Source organism: Pleurodeles waltl, chromosome 12 (assembly GCF_031143425.1).
Source record: "Pleurodeles waltl isolate 20211129_DDA chromosome 12, aPleWal1.hap1.20221129, whole genome shotgun sequence".
Lineage (NCBI taxonomy): Eukaryota > Metazoa > Chordata > Amphibia > Caudata > Salamandridae > Pleurodeles > Pleurodeles waltl.
The window spans coordinates 38,481,649-38,508,231 of NC_090451.1; the positions used below are offsets into that span (position 1 = coordinate 38,481,649).

General features: G+C 47.5%; 1 protein-coding gene across 3 annotated transcripts in view; it reads right to left on the bottom strand.

The window, feature by feature from the left end:
• Positions 1-13,741, bottom strand: part of NCAN (neurocan) — a 388,051-nt gene extending 374,310 nt beyond the window's left edge. For 2 of the 3 annotated variants that reach the window (XM_069216521.1, XM_069216522.1), the window contains exon 1: positions 13,063-13,741. The gene's annotated coding sequence lies outside the window, so the exon portion shown is untranslated. The remainder of the gene's footprint in view (positions 1-13,062) is intronic. The other variant, XM_069216523.1, reaches the window with a different exon arrangement.
• Positions 13,742-26,583: the final 12,842 nt, after the last annotated feature.

Consider the following 26,583-nt stretch of genomic DNA (forward strand, 5'->3'; position numbering starts at 1 on the left):
GACTGGGATTACAACCCTTTAATTGCAATTCCAGTTGAATTCTATAGCATTCGATTTTGTTTTGAGGTACTATCACTTTCTTTTATTAAAAGAAAGCAGCGGGCTGGACCATACGTTACTGCGTTGTTGGTTCACTGTTGAGTTTTGAGCTCTTGTTCCTTCGCTTGCACTCACTTCCTTGAGAATCAATTCCAGAATCGGTGGTACTTGCCCAGGTTTGCAGAAAAATAGTAGAACAAACTTCAGGAAACCAGGTACAAATGACATCAACCACCACAGTGTCAAACCCATGACACAAGCTTAACGCAAATAGGAAAGTTAAAAAAAAAACGTGCACGTTTAATTTATATATGTATAGTATATATACAGATGTTTAGAGTGTAAAATAATACTTGTTACCACTGTTAAGTAGACTGACGCACAAGAAGTGAAGGACAACAAGTTACATTTTGTGCAGTGAGATGGAATCACAGTAATTGTGCCCTCTGTGTGTGGAGCAAGGGTGTGAATATTTTTTTTTTTTTAAAGATTATGCAGGATTTTGAGGAATTAATTTAAGGGCAGCATGTGTGAAAATTCAACACTAGTGTATATTGTGCACTCAAAACTGAGATAAGATACTTACAAAGAGGCAGGTTTGAGGAGAAAATGCCTCCTGCAAGACGACTACTGCTTGAATCAGTCGCCCCATGGAAAAACTGTGCAAAAATGTTGCACCCTTGAATTAGACATAAATAAATAAATATTTACATACCGGATATGTGAGCCACATTTTACATAACTTCACCTGTGTAAAGTGGCCCTGCTTTACAATATGTTACCCCCAAAAATAATTTAATACTTTTGTTGAGTGTGAACCAGATCCCAAATTGAGAGTATTGCACAGTGAACCCAGTGAATAGTTGTCGCATACATGTTTCGGCACTCTGGGTCTGATTCAGGACACTGTCCAACTGTCAGTGAAAAGTGGGGGGTACTGATAATAAATGCGCACAGGCTTTAAACAACTCTATCTTTGTCTTTCAAGTGATGGAACATCCTTGTCAACCGGATTCCTCTTGCATGAGGATGATGGGAACCATGACATTTGATTCCCTAAGATACCTCTATAGTGCCAGCTTTGAAGAACATAAGATACACGCCGCCCTAGCATTTACAAAAGGCCCTTCTCAGAGCCCACTTCAAAAGTGCTTACAATAGGAACAACAACTTGCTTTTTAAATATAATTGTTTTGTTTCCATTCTTCCACAGCAGGTAACAGAGCTTCCCTGACTAGAAGAGACCCCTCCGTCTGGCAGAGGCCAGAAAAGTCCTAGAGAAGTGAATGCATTGAAAGTATTGTTGAAAACCTTAAATAACTCTTTCCTTTGTAAGATGAAGCATGAATCTAGGAAGAAAGGTGCGTTGAATAGTTAACGATTACTACTCCGCCACACAGCCGACAGAGCGCGGCCTCTATCCGTGGAGTGCAAGACATAAAAAGACATCAGTCGCAGCCCTGCTCTGCTAAGACATCCACCATCAGATATCTGTGGTGTAAACCTCTATCTACACTCTGCATCGGCATGTCTGCCGCCCTCCCCCAGAGATCCCAGCATTCTGTGGCAACTCCCTGCTTCACAGGTCTGCACAGACATGGGCTCTGTCAAGAGAACCACGGGAAGCCATTTCTGGGAGCAAAGCCACCAGGTTATGCTAGGTTATGTCTATTCCTATGGTGTGCATCTCATCCAGGAGGGTATCCTGGCACCCAAAGAAAGCCAGCGCGGCCTTAGCTGGCACCTCTTGGAATCGCCAGTTTCCTTCAAGACTGAGCTACCAGGTCTGATGTGCAAGGGGTTGTTGTTCCAGGCTTTGGGAGCCAGGTACGAGAAAGAGGAACATGCACGCCTATTATAGCTAATTATAACAGAACACGTCAGCATCAGTCGGGCTATTCTCAGAGCAAGAATGCCAACAGGGCTTAAGCATTGTGGGAAAATATTCTGGTGTAAAAGATTTGTAGGTAAATAGGCCTATTAATGAAACAGGAGTTCTGCAGCTAAGTTTCATCCCAGCCCTTCAGAATAATCATGCAAAGTAAGGCAGCAGCATCACAACCCCACTATAGGTGGCGCCAAATCACAAAAAGGCCAAGCAAAGTATCTGTTTCATAACACATGGAGTGCACCAGTAGTAAATTGCTAATTTGTCTGGAACACTGAACATCCCTGGATTATTGTACGCGAGACGAGAGGACGGAAACAGGGGCCTAAATGTAAATTAATATCACGGGGGCTGAGTGCCTGGTCTGTAACGAGACAAGACTGGCTCCTACATGGCTAGCTTTATAGGTTCAAATAACCCTTAAGGCATCATTTAGAGGCCAGCGGCTTCAGCTGAAATGCGCAGTAATCACGATCCGCACATGTCAACGCATTGTGCATATTGTGAGTGGTGTGGTAATACCAACGTTGTAATAGGCAAGCCTGGGTGATCAACTAATGACTATGTACTGAATGGTTTTTTTAAATCTGCACTTGATTTCAGTGGTTCGGATTTCGACGTAAGCCCTAAAAAAAAAGGCCACGTCCTGAGCGAAACATGTGCACACATACAACAATATGGCCCAAATAAATTATAAAAAAATAAGGGTTATAATTGCAAAATACATCGTATGTAGTAATGTTAGGTCCAATTTACAAAACTATTTACGTGTGCAGGGTTGCCCGAACACTTTCAAATAGGCCTTTTAAGAATGGAAACACGTTTCCAGTTCAGGAAAGTTAGTTTTGTACAAACATTATTCAAGCATTGAGGTTTCTCTGTGGTTAAATCTACTCCCTTGGAGGGATGTGGTATTTGAGGAAGGGAACTTTGGCCACGCCCACAAATTTACCCACCTAGGGTATTTAGAAGTAAATCCCTTGCTCGGGAGGTGCAACATGCAACACCCCAAAATTGGTGCTGCGTGGCAGGAGTTCCAATATGGACCTTCCCAAAAGTAGTGGGTGTGCGGGGAGGGTTTTCCCCACTGGGAAAACAATTTCCAATGAGAGAAACAAAAATTGCACTTGTGCTGGGAGTGTTCCTGAAAACCAGTTACAGTCGAGGATTGCCAGGCGCTCTTCTGGGAACCTTGGTGAATTCTCGAAGCCGTAGATCCGCAGTCACCCGATGTTACAAACCCGCAATTGCGGGTGAAGGGATCACCTTTAGAAATCAGGCTGGCGTGTGATATGACAATTACAGACACCACGGACCATTTCTGCAGGCCTGCCACGCCATATTGGTTCCCTTCACACAGTCACCCAGTGGGGAGCTGATATCACTCGGTGGCAGAGAAGATGAGCTGGAATCCACTGCAAAGACCGTCTCGGCTCATCTTTGGAGGCTGCGAACAGCTGATGTCCACTAAGGGGTGTGAAACACTCCAGGACAGAGGTGGAACCTCAGGCACTCTGTGGGGGTCAGGGTGCCCCGTAGGTAGCCCCGCCCTCTCCTCACACCGCGAAATATATTTTCAGGTTGGCAGGTCTGATCCTATGCATAATTTGCTGAATGTTACCATGAGCACACTTTGCTAAAAATACACAAATTACTAGAATATGGAAAGAACCAAAACTGAAAACATGTAATTGTATGTATAACCTGTTATTGCCCAGTTAACAAGTGAACAAAATCCCTGCAAGGGTGGCCAAGATCTAGAACCCTGTTGCTACAAGCAGAACAGAAATCCGACAGCTTTAAAAACCTGTGTCTTTCCACACACGTTATTAAAAGACGTAGACCACTGAATATTAAATAAACACAGCTATTCTCAGCCTTTTCTGCAACAGTGCATGCTCAGACCCAGCTACCAGTTCACTGCACCGACCCTCAAACACCTCCCCCAACACCCCCATATAGCCCGGACCACATCCTTTAACTCTGAAAGGGCTCCCAGGGGCCCACTATGAACTGGAGCGCTTTGTATCCATACATACTGCAATTCAACACAACAAGAATACCATTACAAATAACATTCTGGCCAGTCTTGGGGCCCCATCAGGGAGGCACTATGGTGTGCACTAAGGGAGTGAGAAATGCATGTCATTTGTTTCCAAAGAGGCTTAATCAATCAATACACATTTGTATAGCGCACAGTAACACTCTGTGGATATCTGGGCGCTGTGCCTTGTGGAAAAGCCAGGTCTTTAGCTTCCCCTGACGTCTGTCAGTGAGGGGGGGGTCCAGAGACGGGGTGTGGGGTCGTTCCAGGCTCGTGCAGCGATGTTTGAGAAGGTGCAGCCGCCGCAGCGGCTGTGACGGGGACGGGGTGCGAGAGAGGTGTCTGGAGGGTTGGTGAAACTTAAGACGTTGGTTGAGTTATATGGGTTCAACGTCGTGGAGGGCCTCGTAGGCGAGGGTGAGGATCTTCAATTTGCATCTCTTTTGGATGGGGCGCCAGTGGAGGCTCCTCGGTGAGTGCGTCTGGGGAGGTCCAGGACGAGTCGGGCTGCCGCGGTCTGCAGTCTTCTGAGTTGCTGGGTGGAGATGCCGGCGTAGAAGGCATTGCCGTAGTTGAGGCAGCTAGTGGATGACGGTCTTCCTGATTTTGGTGGGGATCCATTTGAAGATTCTGTGAAGCATGCGGAGAGTGTGGAAGCAGGAGGCGGCGGTGTGAACCTGGCGTTTCATGGTCAGTTGACTGTTGAGGACGTTCACTAGGTTGCAGGTGTGGTCCGCAGGGGTAGGTATGGGTCCGAGTTGGGTTGGCCACCAGCTGTTGTCCCAGGTGGAGGTGTTGCTCCCGAAGATGAGTACTTTAGTTTTGTTGAAGTTCTGCTTGAGGTGATTGTCTCTCATCCAGTTGGCTATGTCGTTCATGGCGTTGGAGAAGTTGTTTTTGGTGTTGGCTGAGTCATAGTTGAGGGAGAGGATACATTGCGTATCGTCGGCATAGGAGACGATGCTGATGCCATCTGATGAGGTTTGCCAAGGGGGTCATGTAGCCGTTGAACAGGGTGAGGCTTAGGACTGATCCTTGGGGTACGCCGCAGATGCTGTCTTTGGGTGCTGAAGGGAAGGGGGATAGGCAGATTCTTTGGGTGCGTCCTGTGAGGAAGGAGGCGATCCACTTGAGGGCGTCTTCTTGTATTCCTAAGTTGTGGAGTCTGACGGGTTTGTTATGGGAGACTGTGTCGAAAGCTGCAGAGAGCTCGAGTAGGACAAGAGCAGCTGTTTTCCGCGGTCGAGTAGTCGTCTTCTGTCGTCTGTGGCGGTGATCAGAGCAGTCTCAGTGCTGTGGTTTGCACAGAATCCTGACTGTGAGGTGTCCAGAAGGTGGTTCTGTTCTAGGAAGGTGGTGAGTTGGCGGTTGATGGCTTTCTCCAGAACCTTGGCCAGGAAGGAGAGGAGGAAGATCAGACAGTAGTTTTTGAGCTTGCGGCAGAGGGTTTCTTCAGGAGGGGTCTGACGTCAGCATGCTTCCAGTTATCCTGGAAGGTTACACTGGAGATGGAGCCATTGATGATGCTGGCGAGGTGTGTGCTGATCGGGTTGGTTCCGAGGTTGTAGAGGTGGTGGGGGCAAGGGTCGGTGGGTGGACCAGAGTGGATGGAGGTCAGGTTGGCTGAGGTGGTCGAGGTGGTGAGCGAGGTCTGGCGGACGTTAGCCTGTTGGTTCGCATATCTGGGTTTGGAAGTAGCTGGTTGGGAGTTGAGACTGTGGTATATGTTGACGATCTTGTGGAAGAAATCCAAGTTTGTCACAGAGTTCATGGGAGGAATGAATGGTGATCTCTGTGGTTGTCAGGTTGGAAAAATCTTTGACTATTTTGAAAAGTCCTTAGTGCGGTTGACTGCTGAGTCGATGCGGATGGAGAGGGCTGCTTTCTTGGCCTCTTTGATGTGTTGGTGGCAGGTGTTGAGGGATGCTTTGTAGGTGGTGCTGTCAGCAGGGTTCTTGGTGGTGCGCCATCGCTTCTCGAGTTGGTAACATTTACGGTTCGGACCTCTGTGGTGAACCAGCTGGCTCATTTGGAGGTCCTGTTGGTTTTTGCTGGTTTCAGTGGGGCCACCCGGTTTGCGCAGTCGATGAGGTTCTGAACTCCTTGGTTGAGGTCAGCAGTGGCTTCAGGGTGGGAGAAGGAGAGGGCCACTGGGTTTCGGTGACCTTGGTCCAGGAGCGGTGGGAGGAGATCTGTTGCTTGAAGGTGTTGTGCTGGGCTTCTGCGATGGTGAAGTGCACAATGGCCTGATTGGTCAAGGTGAGTTTGTGGTGAGGCTGACCTTGACTTCTGTTGCTGGAGGTGAAGATGGGGTCGAGTGACTAGCCGGCGTTTTGAGTTGGTACAGTGACCAGCTGGGTGAGGCCAATGTTATTCAGGCTTTCAAGAGGGTGGTGTCGTCGATGTGGAGGTTGAGGTCACCGAGCAGGAAGTAGTGGTGGAAGTCGATGGCTTGTGGGGCGATGAGGTTGGAGATGTCGTTCCAGAAGGTGGCATGGAATCCTGGAGGTCTGTGGGCATCGGGTGTCTCTTGATGTGGTCTTCGGGTCAGATTGAAGTAGGATGTTGAGGTGTTCCATGAACGGCATGGGGGTCGCCTTTAATGATGGAGCAACTGATGGTGTATTTGAAAATTATGGTGATTCCTCTGTCTGGGTTGCAGCGTATCATCTTGTAGCCATTGCGGGTGCGATCTCGGGGTTTCCAGAGGGTTTGAGCCACATTTCGGTGATGAAGGCCATGTTCGTGGAGAGGCTGGTCCCAGACGTCTGTGTCAAGTCACTGAGACAAGCAGGTGAGGGGGGGCTGCAGTAAAAGACGGAGAGCTCGGGGATGTGCCACATTCCATCAGCTTGCAACCACAGTTCTCTCCGGGCTGTGACCACCACCAGCCACAGTTCACCCAGGCCTGAGACTACCACTAACACGGTCAGCATCAGCGGGTAACTGCAAATCACAAGGGCTTGCACCAGCGCCGACTGGGTCACCGTCGGCCACTCCCCCCCCCCCCCCCCCCCTCCAAGTGATTGCCTTTGTGCAGGCCTGCAATAACCCATCACCTAGCGCTAATACCACCACTCACACGGTGGACATTAACCTGAAACCACAAGTCACCCAAGGCTACCACCGGCTGCCTCACAATGGGGCAACAACCACGTCACACCCGGGGTTGCTACCGCTACTGACTCGATCGCCACAGGCCTGCAACCGCAAATCACCAACTGACTACCTGCACCCACATATGTCCCAGAGCCTGCTGCCCATGACGTGTTCAAACTGCAGGTCGCAGCATTAAACTCGGCACGGCCGGCTCGGCCTCTCATCCTTTCTGCCGAGGAGGGTGGTCCACACGCGTCATCTTCCCTTTGTCCTTCAGGTGACCTCCGGGAGTGGGGTAACATCAGTGCTGTACTTCAAGCGTGGAGAGGTGGGGCGCTGCATGCGTCCCGCCTTTCATGCAACATGTATGTGTTTAATAAACCCTACAAGGCGCCCCATGAAACCGGAAGCGCGGAGTGCTCTGCGCTAGGACCCTCCACGGCTCGCAGGGAGCAACAGGTGGACGGGGCGCTTCGTGCACTTTGTTACTCACATGACACTGTGTGGCGATGTCTACGCACGGGAATGTTGGCCTCGAGGCGCTAATGTCGACACACCTGTGAGTTGGAATCCAAGCTACCTGCAACCGGGGTGCACGGGGTCTCATCCAGGCCCTGGGGCCGACGCTGTGCAGGCCGCCTTTACCTGTGGGGTTGTGTCCCCCACCTCCCCTGCGTACCCCCACCCCACCTTATGTGCCCCCTCTCAATGTTTGACACTCCTCCCCACCCTCTGCCCTGAGAGTTCTTTAGACAGCCAGGGATCGCCCCGCGGGGCAGAGGGGGGCCCTCTTAGTTCCGTTTACCTCGATAGCAGGAAGGTAGCTCAGCGAGCTAGGCGCCTGCTGCTGCGTTCTGTTGCCGCACCCCAAGAATGAGTAATTCCAGGGGCGCAGCGTGGTCAGTAAGACAAGGGGTGGGCGCTTCAGATTTTCCACCAATCACGTGGGCATGAGGTGGTCTTAAGGGGCAGTGGAAAGGGAAAGGCGTGCGGGTTGTCACTGTACTTAAAACACATTTTTTTTGTAAAATAACCGTGTTTTATGACCTTCAAAACCGGAGGGTGTGTGGGCGGGAGTGTGCGTGTGTGTGTGGGGGTTTGTGTGTGGGGGTGTCTGGCTCAGTATTTGAAAATGGCAGGTGAATCCAACACACAGCTAACCATACCCGACTGAAAGCTCTTGTATCCAACTATTTGCTAAATAATATATTCATTAGGGGGTGTAACGTCCCAAAGACCCCACTGGCTCCTGAGTAATTCGTCACTTTCCCTGGATGTCACTCCCAGTTCCCCTCTCTCGGACATATCCCCAGCGCCGCCCCTCACCCACTGCAGGAGAGTCATCGATTATCGATCAGCAGGCTGGCTTCTGATGCCGTGTCAGCAGAGGGGGTGCCCTGGGGGGCTATCCTGGGCCTGGTCAGGGATCAAAGGTCTGTGAAACTGATGGAGTCTGGGGGTGGGGAGGACGAGCCCATCTGCTAGAAGTGGGCGGGGGGGGGGGGGGTCTTTTTATGTCAGCTAGCGACCCCCCCCCCCCCCCGTTCAAAGCGAGTAACAAAAGAGGGACGTGGCGCCCCCCTCCAAGATATATGGACTTCCCCTCTCCTCCTCTCTCCATTCCCTTCCTCCCATCTCTCTCTAGTTCCCGCACTCTTTCTCTCCACTGCCCACCCCCTCTCTCAACCTTCCGCCTCCACCCCCGCCCATCATGTGGTAACGTCAGAAAATACAAACTTCATTTTGTGGGGTCTTTGAGCCCACCCCCCTCGGCCCCCAGCCCTCCATCCGTCCGGACAGGCGACGCGTGTCACAACATGGACAGCTGTATAACGACCCCCCCCCCCCCGAAAACACGACCACTTGTGTGGGGGGGGGGGGGGGGGGATTAACGCCGAACCCCCTCCCCCCAACAAATGAGGGGCTATTTACTAACTTGTGTGTACACTGCTCAGGGGGTGTATAGTCTTGGTGTGTTTTACACACCCCGTAATCTTGTGTGCACCTCAGCCGGGGGATTACATATACATATTTTATGCGTACCCCACAGAGGTACTCATACCGTGCTAAGGGTGTAAGGTGTGGATTACATATTCATAATTTATGTGTACCCCACAGAGGTACTCGTACCGTGCTAAGAGTGTTAAGTATGATTACATGCACCTATCACACTGTGTGCCCCAGACACACAATAAGGTAGGCACACATGTACTAATGTGGGTGTAAGGTAAATGTTTAGCATTCCACATGATTCTATGTACACAAGAGGGGTGCACAAGGTTGGTGTGAGGTAAATGCTAAACCTTCCACATGATTGTACGTACGTCAGTCTCGCAGATAAACTACAAGGTGGGGGCACATGAAGTACTCAGGGTGCAAGTTAAACATTCCATAGGAATGTATATGCACGAGAGGGGTGCACATAAATTACTGTGAGTGTAAGATGTAGGCTAAACATGCTGTATGATTGTATTTACATGACAGTCTTGCACATGAACCTCGGGTGTAAGATGTAGGTTAAACATTCCATATGATTGTATAAACACAAGAGGGGTGCACATTCAGTACTATGGGTGTAAGGTGTAGGTTAAACATTCCCTGGGATTGTATATACAGAAGAGGGGGCACATTAAGTACTGTGGGTGTAACATGTAGGTTACATTTTCCATGATTATATGTAGACGAGAGGGGTGTGCCTTAAATACTATGGGTGTAAGGTGTAGGTAAAACATTCCATGATTGTATACACACAAATAGGCCACACATTAAGTATTATGGGTGTAAGGCATAGGTTAAACATTCCACATGGTTGCATAAACACGAGAGGGGACACATAGTACTATAGGTGTAAGGTGTAGGTTAAACATTCCATATGACTGTATAAAAATGAGAGGGGGAGGGACTCACATTAAGTACTATGGGTTTAAGGTGTGGGTTAAACATTCCATATGACCGTATAAAAATGAGAGGGTGCACATGAAGTACTATGGGTGTAAGGTAATGGTTAAACATTCCATATGATTGTATATAGATGAGAGGGACTCACATTAAGAACTATGGGTGTAAGGTGTGAGTTAAACATTCCATATGACTATATAAAAATAAGAGGGGGCACATTAAGTACTATGGGTGTAAGGTAATGGTTAAACATTCCATATGATTGTATATAGATGAGAGGGACTCACATTAAGTACTATGGGTGTAAGGTGTGGGTTAAACATTCCATATGACTATATAAAAATAAGAGGGGGCACTAAGTACAAAGGGTGTGAGGTAAATGTTAAACATTCCATATGATTGTATATACAGAAGAGGGGCGCACATGAGGTACTGTGGGTGTAAGGGTAGGGTTAAACATTCATTATGAATTTATGTATATATATGACATGGGCATACATGGTTCATTGTAGGTGTAAGGTATAGATTATACATTACGCATCATTATGTATATACACTATGGAGGAGCTTGCATCAAGTACTACAGGTGTGAAGTATAAATTATACATTCCATATCATTATATGTGTCAAACATGAAGTGATTTGACTCTAAACTGCAGGTTACACATGCCCTAATCCATGTACCACAGAGGGGTGCATACAGTGTCCTGTAGCTGTAAAATGCAGGTTACACATGTTAGTGGAGCAAAATGTGTGCATGCCGTCCACCAGGTGAATAGCATGGGTTGCACACCGGATAGCATGGTGTGCACCTCAGAGAGCCCACATGTTGGATGCTCCATGGTTGTGCACTGGTTTACACATCCAGTCTTATTGTATTGATTGCAAAGGAGCACACGGCAGTACTACCGGTTCAAGGTACTGGTTATACATCCCACAGGATTGAAGGTGCCCTACAGGGCGTCACATGCTGTAGTTTAGGTCTAAGGTATACATTACACACTCAGTATAATTGCAGGTACCCCAGAAGGGTACACATACTGTACTAAACGTCTAACCTCTAGGTTACACGTCTTACATTATCACACGTACTGAAGATTACACGTGCTGTTCTATAGGAGTACGGTATCAATACAAATATTACGTCATTGTCTATACCCATGATGGACCCACAAGTCGTACTCTAGGAGTATGGCATGGGTTACACATTCCATGTGCCTGGTAAATACCCCAGAGGGGGCTCGTGCTGCGCTATAGCTGTAAGGTATAGTTTACACATTCCATATGATTGTGTGTACCCCAAGGGGGACTCACATACTATATATTATAGCCATATAGTATAGGTTACACGCCTTATACTATACACTATAGGTATAAGGTGCAGGTTGCACATCTTATGCTGTTACGCATTCCTCAACAGGACGCACATGCTGTACTACAGGGTTACACATCTCATGTTATTGTATGTGCCCCATGAGTCACACAAGGGTGTACAGTATACACATCTCATGTTATTGTAAGCAGCCCAGGGGTCACACATGGGTGTAATGTGCAGATTACACATCTCATGTTAGTGTATGTATCCCAGGGGTCACACAAGGGTGTAAGTGCGGGTTACACATCTCATGTTATTGTAAGCACCCCAGGGGTCACACAAGGGTGTAATATGTGGGTTACACATCTCATGTTAGTGTATGTGCCCAAGGGGTCACACATGGGTGTATGGTACGGAATTACACATCTCATGTTATTGTATGTACCCCATGAGTCACACAAGGGTGTAATGTGAGGGTTGCACATCTCATGTTATTGTATGTACCCCAGGGGTCACACATGGGTGCAATGTGCGGGTTACACATCTCATGCTGGTGTATGTACCCCAGGAGTCACACAAGGGTGTAATATGTGGGTTACACATCTCATGATAGTGTATGTACCCCAGGCGTTACACATCTCATGTTAGTGTATGCACCCCAGGGGTCGCACATGGGTGTAATATGTGGGTTACACATCTCATGTTATTGTAAGCACCCCAGGGGTCGCACATGGGTGTAATGTGCGGGTTACACATCTCATGTTAGTGTATGTACCCCAGGGGTCACACATGGGTGCAATGTGCGGGTTACACATCTCAGGTTAGTGTATGTACCCCAGAGGGGCGCACGCGAGTGTAAGGTACTGGTTACACACTTCACGTTATTTTGTGTACCCCGGGGGGGGGGGGGGGAGACAAGAGTGTAAGGTACTGGTTACATATCTCATGTTGGCGTATGTACCGCATGAATCACACATTTGATAGTTTTGCTCCGGCGCACCAAGCGTGACGGTACATTTCAGAAATGGGTTTCTATATGATGTTTAGACGAGGAGGGGGAGGGGAGGACTGTGTCTATGACGAGAAACAAACTACTTTGGGAGCTAAAAGAATGGATGAAGGAATGAATGAGGAAAGCTGAACGCGAAGAAGTGGATTTAACAAAGGGATGTGGAGGGGGGGATGGGTGAATGGATGCAGGGGTAGCAGACCAGTGGACTGGTGCGAAGATAGGTGGGCTGGTGGATGAATGGATTAATACATGGATGGGCATGACGGTAAGTAGAGAGATCTACGGCTGAATGTATGGATGATAAACACATACACAGACCGATGAACCGATGTTTGGATGAATGAACAGTTGTGTCCAGATAGATAGATAGCTAGATAGACAGACACACAGATAGACACATAGATAGACAGATAGACAGACACACAGATAGACACATAGATAGACAGATAGACAGGCACATAGATAGATAGATAGATAGATAGATAGATAGATAGATAGATAGATAGATAGATAGATAGATAGATAGACAGGCACACAGATAGACAGACAGATAGATAGATAGATAGATAGATAGATAGATAGATAGATAGATAGATAGATAGATAGATAGATAGATAGATAGACACATAGATAAATAGATAGGCAGTTAGATGGATGGACAGACAACTGGATGGGTGAATAGGTGGTCGGACAGACGGACGGGGGTTGAAGGGTGTGTGGATGGCACGACGGACATGGGGACAGATATATTCGATGGAGGTGCCTACCTGCGGAGGTCCCTGCAGCCCTCAGGGTCCGGAGGAATGCATGGGGCGCGGAGGTAACTCCCACCAGCGGCGCCCGCCTCCGAGGCAGGGGTCTCTCCGAGCGATGGAGCCGAAGCGCCTGCTCCCCGCTGACCAAGGAGAGGCGCTAGGAATGCGGGAATGAGCCTCCCCCAAAACACGCTCGCCACTGGGAAGAAACAGATGAATCTCGCTCGTCCCTTTTATGTGTATATAGACGGAAGGCGCCTAGAGGCGGGCAGGCATCCTCTCGATGGACAGGCAGCACATCCCGTGCTCCAGCAGTCCAAATCCGCGAGATGAGCGCTCCTGGGTCACTTCGGATGCATGCAGTGGAGAGCAGGCACCTGCAACCGCATTCCCGCGCTGCAGGGAAGAGTCAAGCCTCGTCGGTGCCTGCAGCTGCCTGCCCCGGGTGGTGGTCTTGCCCTCCCTGCCTGCTGGCTGCCCTGCCTGCCCCTCCTCTGCTAGGAGCCTTTTGTGAGCTGCATGGCTCTGTGCTGCTTGCCCAGGGTGGTGGTGGTGCCCTCCCTGGCTCCTCAGCTGCCCTCCCTGCCTGCTGCAGCTGCCTGATGCCCTGCCTGCCCCTCCTCTGCTAGGAGCCTTTTGTGAGCTGCATGGCTCTCCCCTGTGCAGGCATCTCCCTGCGCCTGCGAGGCTCGCTGCTGCCACCTGCGGGGCGGGCGCTGAAGGGCAGCGCCGCTCTCCCCGATGCCAGGCTGCTGCCACCTCCCGGCTCAGCCTCAAACCCAGGGTTCACCTTTCCCTCAGTTCACATTGTGGGGGTCAGGATACGGGAAAGGGGTGGGTGGGGTGGAGAGGGAGGGGGTGCAGGGAAACCCTCTCTGCAGGGAGCCACCCCTCATGACCCCAGCCAAGAGCGCCCCAATCTCTGAGCAGTGGCTGTGGAGAAGTAGGGGAGACATCACAAGAGGGTTGCTCTAGCGTATGACGTCACGTAAGGGATGAGTGCGCGCCAGGGGTCAGCAAACAAAGAGCACTCTAGGCTGCAGAATCCAGCCAGTTAACAAAGGGACTTTATGGACTCATAAACCTAAACCGATACGTCAAAGAAGGGGTCCAGGTGGTACTTATAGCCCGAGCCAACCATCTTCATATGGGCGCTATAGAATCTGAAATCCAACCTGCCGTCATTCAACAATGAGACATGACGGAAGAGAACACGTAACAAAGAGACATGAGGGAAGAGAACACGTAACAAGGAGACATAAAAGAGACATGACGGAAGAGAACACGTAACAAAGAGACATGACGGAAGAGAACACGTCACAAAGAGACGTAACGGAAGAGAACACGTAACAAAGAGACATGAGGGAAGAGAACACATAACAAAGAGACATGAGGGAAGAGAACACATAACAAAGAGACATGAGGGAAGAGAACACGTAGCAATACCTCATCTAACTAAGGGACAGGTAGGAAGAGAAACCCACAAATACATCACCAACAGAGAGACATCCTGGAACTTAAAACCCAACCCAACGTCATCAAAGGAGTATAACTACAGCTGAACCCCAACAAAGCACAATAAAGAGACACAGAAAGAGCAAAGAACACAACTTCCTGCAAAGCACGCTGAAGAGAGGTAAAGGAAGAAAAGAGGGACACGACCTCAAGGGGCAGACAGTAAGACAAAACCCAAGAACACCTCATCAAGAAAGGAGCTTGCTGGATCTTAAAACCCAACCAAACGCCATCAAAGGAGTATAACTACAGCTGAAACCCAACAAAGACAACATGGAAGAGCCCTGGTAACAAACCTCAGGGAGCTAAAGGACAGGCGGAAGACAAAACCCAAGACAACCTCACCAAGAAAGGAGCTTGCTGGATCTTAAAACCCAACCTAAGGCCATCATAGAAGTGTAACTACAGCTGAAACCCAACAAAGACAACATGGAAGAGCCCCGGTAACAAACCTCAGGGAGCTAAAGGACAGGCGGAAGACAAAACCCAAGACAACCTCACCAAGAAAGGAGCTTGCTGGATCTTAAAACCCAACCCAACGCCATCAAAGGAGTATAACTACAGCTGAAACCCAACAAAGACAACATGGAAGAGCCCCGGTAACAAACCTCAGGGAGCTAAAGGACAGGCGGAAGACAAAACCCAAGACAACCTCACCAAGAAAGGGGCTTTCTGGATCTTAAAACCCAACCCAACGCCATCAAAGGTGTATAACTACAGCTGAAACCCAACAAACAGAGATAAGGGAAGAGACCCGGTAACAAACCTCATGCAACTAAAGGACAGACAGGAAGACAAAACCAATTAAAGGAAAGGAAATCCAGAATTCCATAAGCACAACCAACAAAAGGCAAATAACAGAAAACCAAACAAGATCTCAGCCACGCAAGGCAGACGTCGAGATCTTTGCTGTGCTGGAAGGGATGGTTTACATGGAAGGGACTCCGCCCTTCCACTGGAAGCAACTTCAGCAAAACTTGTGGCCAGGCAGGCCACCAGGTGTGCCCACCTCTCAACCTTTGTTTTCTACTGCAGAAGAAAACTCGCAGCTGAGGTTTATTTCTGAAAAATGAAGAGACAAAGCTCCTGACGGGCAAGGAGTTTTCTCCCTGCACATCGGGGCCTTTGTTCCCCCCCCCCCCCAACTGGCCCACCATGCCCTGCTGGGCGGTGCTGGGCAGAGGACACTAGCATCAGATTGGGCCTGAGACAGGGTGGTCCTTGAGTTATATCAAAGGGGGTGCAGTGCCCGCTGTGCCAGTGACCAATCAGTGCCCCCCTCCCCCCCCGCAATGGAGCAGAGAAGCATCGGCTTTGGATGGAAAGGAGTCCTGTCCATTCACTGCACAGCTCCAGCTTCGTCCAGCATTAAATGACACATGACCCATTTAGGGTTTTAATTCTGTGATACAAGACTGCAAGGCAAACAACACCACAAAAAGAAAAGATTCAGCACACAAGTCTGAAAGAAAATTACTTGAAAATTCGTGAAAAATATGTGGCAATGCTCAGAAAACTTTGCAGTGGTGATGAGAAACAAATTAACTTTGCAAGCTCCTCGATCGGCGAAAATTGGAAACTTCCCAAAATTGCAAAAGCAAAAAAAAAAAAATATGAAATATATGCACTCCCTTAGTCTGCGCGCCGCTTTTTTGCAGAGCCTGCCCGTGAAGCAGGGCAGAACAACAGAGGGGCGCCCTCTTGGTGGGAGCCTGGCTTGTGCAAACAGACGGGCGAAAGGGCAGGAACCTTTCCTGCATTCTCAGGTTATCCAATCGGACCCCGGTTTGTTGTCTGTCCCATCAGCAGGGGCATACCGGGGGGGGGGCAGGGGTTATTGGTGTCCCTCGTGTTCAACTGCGTCAGCTGCAGCTTTTTATCTCAGGTGTCTCTGGAGCCACCCTGCTGCTGGACTGAGAACAGACATCAGTCACCCCCTCGGCACGTGACCCACAGCACAAGGAGGTCCCGAGGGCCAAGGCTTTCTTAGCCAAGGGGTGTGAGCTGGAAACGCACAACTCAGCAGTCACAATATAAACTTTCAATATTGCTAGCAATCGAGCCAGTTCTTATACCTTGAACAGAAAAATGGACTTTGATCTGTGCATAGCTAATTATTAAAAATGAAAATACAAAATTGACGTGAAGGAAAAATATACAGTGTAATACAAGACTTTACACAATAGACGTACTTCTACCAAAATACTTTGACAAAATAATTTCACAATCCATAAGCCACTGCCTATGTGCTTTATATACAGGTTTTCACAAAAAAGCAGCCCCTTGCAAACAGGCTTTGAGAAAGTGTTCCTTACAGGCACCAAACCACTTCCTATTGGCTTTGTCAAAGGGTTCTTCACAGATAATCGGCAAGTGCCTCTAGTTTAGACTATAGCTGCTGGGCAGCACAAACACTGCTATTAAATACATATTTATTGTTCTGTTTCCTGAAACAGTGTTGACAAGCAGACCCACAAAACCTCCACGAAGGGGGCTTTAATTCCAAATATCTCTGCAAACGCTGGATGGGGGTGCGGTTTGCAAGGTTTGGACGCTTGCACCCACGATAACAACCCCACCAAACACTCAATTTCAGTGACAGAGGGGGCGCACCGCATTTCATTGCGGTTTCTCTGTAATCCAACCGTTCTGCATAGAGTTTGCAAATACAAAAACTACTGGTCTCCTTCGAAAAATTCCCCAAAGTATAAACGACAAACCTAGCGAAAGTCTCCCACTTCTTTGGGTTAGGTTAGGATAAAAAAATTAAATCAGTCTGTTGTGAAGAATAATCTTGCAAAGCGAAGAAAATCTTTGCTCAGAAGAGATGAAATGTTCCCACGAGAAACTGCAAACTTTACAAGAGCAGAAAATCAGGAATTTCATTAAAGTTTTCCTGTAAAAAAAAACACAACTTGGCAGCTCGTACTACAGTTTATCTGGGGGCGGTTAGGGCCGGGTGGAGGTCTGAGGGGGCAGCCTGGACAAGGCAACTGCCTTACACAGAGCACTCTCACGAGCCGCACCGGGCTGAGGTTATCCAACGAGAGATCTGCACCAGGGGCAGCGCCGGTGCTGTCAGGGCACACGATACAGCATCTCAGAGACAGGTGCATGATACAGAACACAGCATCTCAGAGACGGGCACATCATACAGCATCCAAGAGACAGTCACATGATACAGCACATCAGAGACAGTCCCATGATACAGCACCTCAGAGACAGTCACATACAGCATCTCAGAGACAGGCACATACAGCATCTCAGAGACAGGCACATGGTAATCTCAGACAGGCACATGATACAGCACCTCAGAGACTGTCACATGATACAGCATCTCAGAGACAGGCACAGCATCTCAGAGACAGGCACATACAGCATCTCAGAGACAGGCACATGATAAATCAACTCAGGCAGTCACATACAGCATCTCAGAGACAGGCACATGATACATCAACTCAGGCAGTCACATACAGCATCTCAGAGACAGGCACATGATACAGCCTCTGAGAAACAGGCACATACAGCACCTCAGAGACAGGCACATGATGCAGCATCTTAGAGACAGGCACATGATACAGCACCTCAGAGACAGTCACATACAGCATCTCAGAGACAGGCACATATAGCATCTCAGAGACAGGCACATGGTAATCTCAGAGACAGGCACATGATACAGCACCTCAGAGACAGTCACATGATACAGCACTGCAGAGACAGGCACATGATACAGCACCTCAAGGACAGGCACATTATACGGCATCTCAGAGACAGGCACATGATACAGCATCCAAGAGACAGTCACATGATTGAGCACCTCAGAGACAGTCACATGATACATCATCTCAGAGACAGTCACATGATACATCATCTCAGAGACAGTCACATGATACATCATCTCAGAGACAGGCACATACAGCATCTCAGAGACAGGCACATGATACAGCACCTCAGGCACACGATACAGCACCTCAGAGACAGGCGCATGATACATCATCTCAGAGACAGGCACATGATACAGCACCTCAGAGACAGGCACATGATACATTATCTCAGAGACAGGCACATGATACATTATCTCAGAGACAGGCACATACAGCATCCAAGAGACAGGCACATGGTACAGCATCACAGAGACAGGCACATGGTACAGCATCTCAGAGACAGGCACATGGTACAGCATCTCAGAGACAGTCACATGATACAGAACACAGCATCTCAGAGACAGGCACATGATAGTCTCAGAGACAGGCACATCATACAGCATCCAAGAGACAGTCACACGATACAGCACCTCAGAGACAGTCATATGATACATCATCTCAGAGACAGGCACATACAGCATCTCAGAGACAGGCACATGGTAATCTCAGAGACAGGCACATGGTAATCTCAGAGACAGGCACATGATACAGCACCTCAGAGACAGTCACATGATACAGCACTTCAGAGACAGGCACATGATACAGCATCTTAGAGACAGGCACATGATACAGCACCTCAGAGACAGTCACATGATACAGCACTTCAGAGACAGGCACATGATACAGCATCTTAGAGACAGGCACATGATACAGCACCTCAGAGACAGTCACATGATACAGCACTTCAGAGACAGGCACATAATACAGCACCTCAGAGACAGGCACATTATACAGCATCTCAGAGACAGGCACATGACACAAAATCTCAGAGACAGGCACATGATACATCACCTCAGGAACAGGCACATTATACAGCATCTCAGAGACAGGCGCATGATACAGCATATCAGAGACAGAACCTGATACAGCATCTCAGATACAGGCACATGATACAGCATCCAAGAGACAGTCACACGACTGAGCACCTCAGAGACAGTCACATGATACATCATCTCAGAGACAGGCACATACAGCATCTCAGAGACAGGCACATGATAGAGCATCCAAGAGACAGTCACATGATACAGCATCTCAGAGACAGGCACATGATACAGCACCTCAGAGACAGGCGCATGATACCTCATCTCAGAGACATACAGCATCCAAGAGACATGCACATGATACAGCATCTCAGAGACAGGCACATGGTACAGTATCTCAGAGACAGGCACATACAACACCTCAGAAACAGGCACGTGATACATCATCTCAGAGACAGGCACATACAGCATCTCAGAGACAGGCACATGGTAATCTCAGAGACAGGCACATGATACAGCACCTCAGATACAGTCACATGATACAGCACTTCAGAGACAGGCACATGATACAGCACTTCAGAGACAGGCACATGATACAGCACCTCAGAGACAGGCACATTATACAGCATCTCAGAGACAGGCACATGACACAAAATCTCAGAGACAGGCACATGATACATCACCTCAGGAACAGGCACATTATACAGCATCTCAGAGACAGGCGCATGATACAGCATATCAGAGACAGAACCTGATACAGCATCTCAGATACAGGCACATGATACAGCATCCAAGAGACAGTCACACGATTGAGCACCTCAGAGACAGTCACATGATACATCATCTCAGAGACAGGCACATGCTAATCTCAGAGACAGGCACATGATAGAGCATCCAAGAGACAGGCACATGATACAGCATCTGAGAGACAGTCACATGATACAGCATCTCAGAGACAGGCACATGATACAGCACCTCAGAGACAGGCGCATGATACCTCATCTCAGAGACAGGCACATACAGCAACTCAGAGACAGGCACATGATAGAGCATCTCAGAGACAGGCACATGATAGAGCATCTCAGAGACGGGCACGTGATACTGCTTCTGAGACAGGCACCTGCTACAGCATCTCCGAGATATGGGCAGCACCGGAGCTGTCCAGGGTTCTGAACCAGCACCTCAGAGACAGGCACATGATTCAGCATCTGAGTGAGAGATGTGCAGCACCGGAGCTGTCCAGGGTTCTGAACCGCATTATCCATCCTCACAGTGTATGGATCAAGCCAGTTAATATCTGAAACATGTTTCATGATGAACATCTGTTCAGAGCTGGCAGGTTCCGGTCTGGAATGTTGCGACCTTCATTTAGGGTACGTTGATTCTTTGTTTAAAGAAACCTGGTGAAATTGTTGCTGTGGCATTAAAGAGTTATTGGACGATGTTGGCCTCCATGTCTTGAATCCAATCTACATTCTCTCGTCATGTGTTAGTGGGAGAAGAGATATTCCCCGCACCAGCGCTCACTGACGGGCCTTTCTGACGCTGCACCGACGCGGGGGTCCCGAGGGACGCGGACCGTGTTCCCACATCTCATTCCCTTAATGAAACAGATGAGGTGAGCGCTGCCAGCCAGATGTGCCCCGGCGCCCTATCTCAGGGGTTGCGGCACCTCCAATAAGGGGTACAGGATCCCTTCCCCAATATCACAGGGGGCGTGGAAAGCATCCTCTGCGGCCTAGTGACGGGGGGGGGGGGGGGTGCAGAATGTCCGCTTGACCTGCGTGTGGTGACATGAATGTATCACAGTAGAATGACTCAACACATGCATAGCGACAGGGAAATGGCGGCCCTACCTTGGCATATTGACCGAGGGGCTCCTTTAAGATGTCAGCTTAGCCCATGCGCAATAACGGGGGGCGCGCAACAAAATGTCTGATCTACGAGTGCAGACTGGTGGGGTGGCACAGCTGTACGCCCATGCGAATTGTGTGTGGTAGCAGATGGGGCTTTATGCCTACTTGACTTGTACAACAGAAGGGAGCCCAGTGGTATGCCAGCTTGACTCCTGCATCGTGACAGATGGGCACACAGTTGTGTACCTGCTCCACTTGCATGTGGTGCCACAAACGGGCACGGTGCAATGCCAGCGCCATTCGTATGTGGGACAAGGGGCACAATAGACAGTGCGTTCAACTTCCTGAGAAGCTGTCATTGGCAGTTCAAGACAAGACATGACCAGGCAGACCACCACACGTGGGGGTGCCAGGGGTGGTCCCTGGGAACAGGGGGCACAGAGACCAGTAACGCTGCCCACCTGGGAAGGATAAGATGACTTCTAATTGAGTATCTTTTTCTTAATTGGGTTCTTTGCTGTGTAATGTTTTTTAATGCCAGCGAAGTTTTGCTAAGTGTCCGGGTTTCAGTGCAGTTTTGTCCAAGCAAAAGTCTTCTGTGCAAAGCAAGATCATTTTCACTTTAATAAGCCCAGTCAAGTTAGAGCGACTGATGTCACCTCTCAACCAGGTATCGCTGGTTCTTTCTGGAATTGGTGTCTTTGGTAACTAAAAGGGCCTTTACAGAATCCCGTGGGCAGCGTGGACTTTCCTGATCACTTGAACTCTCCCCAGGTTTACACTCTGATCGTTCACTTCACAGTCAGTTCTACAAATTCGTCGCACGGATTTCAATCACATTTGCTGCTGCTAATTGCCAAATTTTCAGCCCTTTGTGTGGCAAACTTCAAGCTAAAGGCTCTGTCTGCCCTGCTCCAGTGGTGGTGATGATGCTCACGTCACTGACTTTCTTAAATGTAATTTAAAAAAACGTTAAACTCTTTTCTTCCCTACCTCCTCAAGCACCCCTGCATCCTCCGTTGAACCCGAGCCACTGTTCTCTACCTGCTTGAACACTTGGTTGTGTATTTAATACATGGCTTACCCTTCTCCCTCAGTTCTTCTCTTTCCCCAAATCCTGTCGCTTCCCTTCTGCACAATATTGGTAATATCACATCCCCCCTTTCTTCCCCTATAATGACTCTACTCGCAACTCCTCCCTGCCTTAAGTATTGTTGTCTTCTTCACATGTATCACTGCTCTAGTCCAAACGACCCAGAACTACTCTTTCTCGTCTCACTTTCACATTACGATTCAGAATTACTAGGTCTCTCATTTTACTTTCACATTATGATTCAATATTACAATGTCTCTAATCTCCTGTTTCCACTATGATTCAGGATTACAATGTCCCTAATCTCCCGTTTGCACAGTGATTCAGGATTACAATGTCTCTAATCTCCGGTTTTCACTATCATTCAGGATTACAATGTCTCTAATCTCCCGTTTTCACTATGATTCAGGATTAAAATGTCTCTAGTCTCCCGTTTGCACTGTGATTCAGGATTACAATGTCCCTAATCTCCCGTTTGCACTGTGATTCAGGATTACAATGTCTCTAATCTCCCTTTTGCATTATAATTCAGGATTACAATGTCCCTAATCTCCCGTTTGCACTGTGATTCAGGATTACAATGTCCCTAATATCCCGTTTGCACTGTGATTCAGGATTACAATGTCTCTAATCTCCCTTTTGCATTATGATTCAGGATTACAATGTCTCTAATCTCCTGTTTCCACGGTGATTTAGGATTGTAATGTCTCTAATCTCCCTTTTGCATTATGATTTAGGACTACTGTGCCTCTTGTGTCACTTTCGCATACTGTTCATATCTCCCCATTCCTTCTCCGTCTTCATTGGCTCCCTTTCCATCTTAAGTTTTTTTTGTCTTGTTTTTAAATGTGATGATTTACGAGCTCCTCCTTCCGCCTGTAGTTTCTTTATGTACCGCTCTTTCGTTATCTCCCCTCAGTGTACAGAAACCTCCCCACCTCCTCCTTGTTTTTGCTCATTTGTCCTGCTTCCACTAAAACGGAGAATTAAAGGCCATATGTACGACATTTCGGAAGTGCTATTTCATAATAGTGAAACTGTAGAAATCGTTATTAGAGAATCGCAAAATGATATGTTTGAAACAGTGTATTCCTCGAATAGCGATTTCTACAGATTCACAACCGCAATTAAGAAACCGCAAATTAGGAAAACCATTGTATTTTTACCCGGTTTCTTTACCCAAACAACATAACAGGAACTCAAACCAAATGAAAAACGGCACCCCCAAATATTTATTAACAATATTTCAATTAGACTCATAAGGCGGAGCCAAAGATGTAAGTGAGGAAAAATGTTTTTCCTAAAGTCTAATAGATTAAACAAAAACTGCAGAGCTGTTTTTGAAAATGTACAATACTTCTTGGGGAGGTGATTGCATGCATTATGCATTCCACTTTGTTTGCTGCAGTGTGTGAAAGGCTACCTGCTTGCTAGCAGTGGAACTGTGGCCATGCCTGCCAGTTCATATATGTGCAGTGTGTATCCAAGTGATATTGTTATAGCGCAAAACTAACCAAAAGGTGCTGTCAGGATGTTGCAGGTGGGCTGGTGCAAGTGGCCACAGCCCTTGCAAACATACAGACACAACACCTGTCTGTCCCCAACATTCTGCCTCCACCGGAGAGTGAAGGCAGTTCTACCATCAGTGCACATCTGTGCAGGAGGGATGCTGTACCTGGGGTACATGCCAAACCACCTCTGGATCTGACGTGTCCTCTCTTCCACAGGTCAGCGTTGGTGAGAAGGCTGAAAAAAGTGAATCCACTGAACACTCAAGAGTAATGAGTCTAATTTGTTCTGGTTGTTATGACATCGTTTTTTGCTTTGTTGAAACAAAGTTACATCCGCAATGGAGACAGTTGACTTAGGAGATATACGTTATTGTCAGAACCTGAATAAAAAGTGACCTTTCAGTGGTGCACCAAGCATTAGCATCATATGTGATGTCTGTTTCTTAAGGTGTTATTAACTCTTACCTCAAAAATAGTTGCTGGTGATCTCTGCTGCATCTGTCCTGCTGCACCTGTAGAGGGGGTAATTCCTTATCCGAGTCGGATTCGGCCTCTATTTCGATGTTGTGGAGACCCTTTCTCGTGGACACGTTGTGGAGAATGGCACATGCGGCAATGATTTTGCAACACGTCTCGGGTCTGTAAGCAGTGCTCCCCCAGTCTTGTGGGGACATCTGATCCTACACTTCAGAATACCAAAGGTACGTTCTATGATTGATTGTGTTGTTTTATGTGGCCGGTTGTGCTGCCTTTTATTTGTTTTTCGTGGATTCAAGTATGGTGTCAGTCTCCAAGGGTGCAAAGAATATGCACTGTCTCCTTTAATAGTATGAGAAGGAGAAACCCTTAGGTCACATTACAAGCACACTTATGGACACTGTCTGAATTCAGCTTGCTATTCTCTTACCAAGTAATAAGCCGCTGCCAACGTCACACACAGAGCTGGTTATGTATTCCACTCTGGCAGGACATAAGGGAGTCGTGTGCGCTGCCTCGGAATCCGCCTACAAGGTCAGTAATGATGCATGAGGCATCACGCACTACTGGTACATTACGCGAATGGGTGCATTTCCTATTTCTATACATGAATTCATTTGCACATGGGGGCATATGTCAACGCGCGCCATCATGGCAGCCAATTACATTAGGAAACTGATGAGCTACACTATAAAACATTCATGTGGTCTGTTGCGAACCTTGGGGTATATTTGGTAAACATATATATATATATATTTTTTTTTACTTTGCTAACCATGGAATCTACAAACATACAAAACCTAATAAATGCACCTTGTGACACGCATCCTGCTGCTGCTATGACTCCTTCGTGACTGCCTGAAACTAAAAGGTGCAGACAACACAATACCTGCACAAGTGGTAGGATTGAATTTGCATTGCTTCTGACTGTTGAGGTCTGTAGCTGAGGTTGAAACTCAGCAATGAATTCCAAAATTACCCGACTACTGAGTCTATATTTCTCATATATCTCCTACTCAGTCTGTTAAAAAAGGGTGACACTCACCCTAAATATCCTCTCCTGTCTCTGCCTCGTTCTCTGTCTACCAGCCAAAATCCTCATCCTTCTTGCCAAAACATACAGAGACGCCATTCTGAAAGAGTCAAGTGCATTTAGTTCTTTTTGTTTTTTAAATTTGCACCCGTTTACCACAAATCCCAATCGATGGTAATTCCTAAATGGGCAGTTTGTGACTAATCGCAATTAGGAAATTATTTGTACATGCGGTTAACGAGTCGGAATTAGGATATCTCTATTTGGGATTTGAGATTTTGAGATTTACAAAATGGAACTACTACTAGGTAGAAATTGCATTTTGCACCACCACAAATGCCTTTCGTACATACAAAAATTGCATTTTGCATTCCTAATTGCAATTGGCGCAGTTAGAAAATGCAGAATGCTTTCGTACATATGGCCCCATATTCTGGTACACGTCAGGAGTAAAAATCACACTTTTCTTGTTCAAAATTTTACTGAAGGCCTCCTTCTCTGAACTGGCTATCCTGATTGTAAAGCATTTTTTAACTTGTACTCTCCAGCCCTTGTACCGTTCTTCTCTTTAAGTACCTAGTTTTGTACAAAATAAATTGGTTGGTCTTATTTTCCACTTTAAAGCATTATAATTATAATTATTTTGAGGAGTGGTGCGGTCTTGGAAAGGACTCCCATTTGCTAACCGATAACTTTCCGTATCCCACGTGGCCACGTCCTCTTAACCAGGCGACCATCATGGAATGCTGTTGACCATAGTGTATAATTGTGTGTTACCATTCCAAGATGGCCAACACATTGGTTCGAAATGTGGCGGCCATGCTGGAACTTCAAAACAATAGATCTATATAATACCGCTGCAAGCTGGACACCCGCTGCTATATTTAGTTTTGTTATTGCAAACATATGCCAGCTGTGTTTAGATGGCAGCATGATTTCTTTTCTCTACTTGCATTATTTTAATTTATCTTGCATGTTGATGAGTGTGTGTGTTTTACTGCAGTAGTGTCAGATGGTGAATGTAAGAATGAATCAGTGGATGCAAGAATGCATGAGTGGATGGATGGATGCATGCATGAGTGCGAAGAATAGTAACAGAGTGCACGTATGAGGACTGATTGAGTACCTAAACCTATCAATGATACAAAAGGCACTTTCATTCATAAACCAGCCCTGTTAACATTGCCAAGGCTTTTTCAGAAAGTGGCAGAGTGTTGGTTTTCCGTGTGTAATTAGGTGCCTAGTATTTGACGCACTAGCAGCACACTAAATGAGTTTGATGAAAGTTGTATGGCTGAGAGTGGGATGTGTGTTATTACAATGCGTGTAATTTCGTGATGACTGACATTTTTTTTCTCCAAAAG